This window comes from Colletotrichum gloeosporioides (assembly GCF_011800055.1).
Source record: "Colletotrichum gloeosporioides strain Lc1 chromosome Unknown consensus_53, whole genome shotgun sequence".
Lineage (NCBI taxonomy): Eukaryota > Fungi > Ascomycota > Sordariomycetes > Glomerellales > Glomerellaceae > Colletotrichum > Colletotrichum gloeosporioides.
This window is the reverse complement of record NW_025544698.1, coordinates 274,660-278,366: the sequence shown is the minus strand read 5'-3', so window position 1 is coordinate 278,366 and position 3,707 is coordinate 274,660.

The following is a 3,707-nucleotide window of genomic DNA, read 5'->3' as shown; positions in this document are numbered from 1 at the left end:
TTGTGGAGGGAACATCATTCAATTGTGTTGACATCTGACTTGCAGACTGACAGGATGCGTTTCTACAATCCCGGGCCGTCATGCTGTCTGGTGCTGGTTTGTGACTGCAAACACGCAAAACCTCAGCGCTCCCTTCAGCAAGATATCGACAGCGACATCACTGTCCTTGCTGGATAGTTGACGTTCATCATGATGGAACCGGCCTTGAAGTTTGCCTGTGTGATGTTGGGGGCAGCCGTGGTTGTGTAAACGCATTCGGGGCCACGTTAAGAGAGATTAGCTGCTGTGACAAGGGACGGCGTCGGGTTTGGAGTCGATGACAAGGCATGTTGGCGGCAGGTTTGGAACTTGGACGAGTCACGAGCCTTCTAGCGTCAGCATACCTCCGGAGGGAATTAATACTTCATTGGAGAGTCCGTCGCAGTGCCAGACGAGGCAGGGAAGTCTTGCATTCAGCTCCGTTAGTAGCCGTTTCAGCAAGGCGACTTTTAGGCTCGAGAATGAGTTGGAGGACGTCGACTACAGCACTTCGAGGGTGGCCCGCGGCCCCGGTTGCGCCCTTCATCCAAGCCACCGCCGCGATGCTGCCCAGCGCAACCGTCACTGGTATCGACGCCTGACGACTCAACTGCACCAGACGTGCTCTGAGAGACACTCTCGAGGTGCAGGGAGGGCCATGAAGACACGGATGGTCATGACGACAAAGGGGTGGTAAGATATTGAGTCGCTTGTCGGGTGTTGAGTCGGAGGGCCGTCGAGGCATAGCATCGGTTCGGGCTGTGTGTTCTTACCGCATCGGCTTTCGAATCCGAGGAGCAACATTGGTCATCGAGGCATCGGTCGTCGAAACATCGGTTGTCAAGGCATCGGTTGTCGAGCTATTGCATCGACGTGGAGGGAGTCGGATTTCCAGGGCTCTTGGATGAATGTCAGAAAGATAATCGACGTAATAGCACAAGAAAACATACCACAATGATGGCTTCAAAGCGCGGATGTAGAGGAAGATTTGAAACCAATGAGGTGGAAGAACAGGGTAGAGGGGAGCGTCGGTTCAGCTGTTGCAAGAGACGTGGAAAGATCGGCTTCCATGTCTTGGATCTGAAGGGAAGGTAGTAGGAGTCAGGGTGGAAGCAGAAGGTTAGGTCCGACGCACGGTACGGCAAGAACGGCGTCATTCGTCCAGCCTTGAGGAGGGAACGTACCTTGAGCAGATGCTCCTGCCAACTGCAAATTTTCTTGCGGGGTCCTTCCATCAGGGTACTCATCAGGTGGCCGCAGAAGATGGAAAGTTACAAGGGAACGGAAGGCGGTGCAACAAAGCTGTTGCCACATTCAATCGCGCTAGGGGGCCGTACCACTGAATCACTCCCGCCTCCGCTCAATATCGTCATCTCGGTGCCCCGCACCGGCATGCCGGAAGTGGATGCCATGGCGCCAGCCCATCGCATCCCACCCAGGCAGATATTCTGCCCTGGCGGGATACCGTACACGATCCACCAATCACTCCACAACAGACGTTGGCGCTCAAGTGACTTTCCGGACGTCGTATAGCGTGATTTTTTTATTTGATCGAGTTTTGATGTGTAGCGATGGTAACCTCCCCTGCGATCAGCGGCTGCACAATTCAGGTGATATATGCAGTCCTCCCAGTTGGTGTTTGCCTCGGCAAGTTTGACTAGGGCAACAAAGAAGAGCTTTCCTTGCTTGCAGTGATCTACAGCGACATGGAACAGAATCTTGGACTCTTTGACTTCCCGCAGGGTGGTAGCTTTGCGCAGCTTTGGCACGACGTTGTCTCTGACGGAAAATGTGTCGCTTGGGGCTATGCTAAGAAGAGCATCGAGAGACTGCGGTTTCAGTGAGTGCTGGGATTCAGGGGCAGACAGCCGAGTTGGACTCTCTGCTGCCGCTCTCTCCAAGTCGGCTAAGTCGCGGTACAACTGGGACCAGGTTCGTGTGGCGGTTGCAATGTCGGACATGAAGTCGCGCAGGCGGCCCTCGAAATCGTAAGCCCTCGATAGCGGCTTATCCGTGCGATGGAGGTTGCTAGTCAAACGAGGCATCACTGTTGTTTGAAAGGCGACGCGATCGGTCAAGCGGCGCGAGCCTCGGGATGCCAGATGGTCAATTCTCGGGCGACGCCAGACTCTTCGATGAAGGCAGATTGACGACTTGGGAGAACGGCACCAAACAGAAACAGGTGGAGCCAAGACGAAGGGCAAGCGAGGAGCTGATGGGAGTTGAGACGGATGCGGTCGCAGGGGTCGCCGCCATTGCAGCCATATCAAGGCAAGAAGGCTGCAGGTAGACTGTCCCTCAGACACGCGCCCACCAACCTGCCTGTTTTGGTTGTTTGCCCTGGGCCGGGGACAACTGGCAGCGGGGCAAGGGAGGGAGCAGTGCGCCCAGTTTGACATGATTGTGGGCGCCTCAACTGCGATGCTTTTAGCGTTTGCGAGAACAAGACCGGGCGTCACAGCTAGGATGGAGGAAAGACACGTGGAAAGAGAATGGAGGAGTGGCACTTGGATGTGCATTCTGAGTATTCTATGGCAGCAGATAACGGTGAGGAAACAAGGAAGACAGCATAATTTTCGAGCCTGGTGAGTTAGCAGGACATTATTGAGAGTGTGAGGTGGTGAAGATGGCGATCCGATGTGTCGTCCGCGGCGGGAGAGAAGCGGGCAAAACTGGCCGGTCCGTAGAGAGACGTGCTCAGGCGAGACACTGTGGGGTGGGGAACAACGTGAATGAATGAATGTGACGGCAAATCGGCACTTTCGTCAGCTTGGTTGTTAAGGTACACCCGTGGACAGCCATCACAGTGGCACGGGCCATGGCTCGGAGCTCACGTTTTGCTCACCAAAAATCGTGAGCTCTGAGCCATGCACCATTTTGATTGGTTGACTCAACTGAGGTACCCACACGAGGGCAGCACCAAACCCCACCGTGTTGTCGACCACGAATGGAGGGTGCAGGTACTCAGGAGAGCGTGTCTGCTGCGTGAAGTGGCTTGATTAATCTAGCTACGAGCGCCGGGCGCGCCTAGCTATAAAGTGGTGTAGCTAATCCCTTATATAAAGGCGGGATTTAGGCTAAGGTTTAGGCCTTAAGTTTAGGCCTAGTTAACTACTATTTTATACCCCCCTTTTAACTAATACCTCTTATACTCTATAAAATTATTCCTATCCTAAAGTAATAATTAAATTAATTATATAATTATTAACTTTATTTTTAACTATTTCCCTTATACTTTCTTTTTTATATTAACTTTATTATTTTATTTTATTTTTTAAAATATTTCTAATTTTTAATTTTTAGTTATATACTAATTATAATNTTTATTTTTTAAAATATTTCTAATTTTTAATTTTTAGTTATATACTAATTATAATATAGAACTTTTATTAACTTTAAAGTAACTTTAATATAAACTTAAACTATATAGTTTAGTAATTTAGCTATTTTTAGATTATATAAATTTAAATTAAAAGAGTTAGTAACTTAACTTTAAAACTTTAAATTTAAATTAGACTTATAATAATTAGGTTTAGTTAACTTTTTAATATTAGTTAAATAATATAGGTTTTATATTCTATAGTTAAGTTTAATACCTTAAAATAAGTAGAGTTTATAGATTTTTATAAGAGTTAGTTTTAAGATATATTAATATTTTATATAAACTTAATTAACTAGGATAATTATTA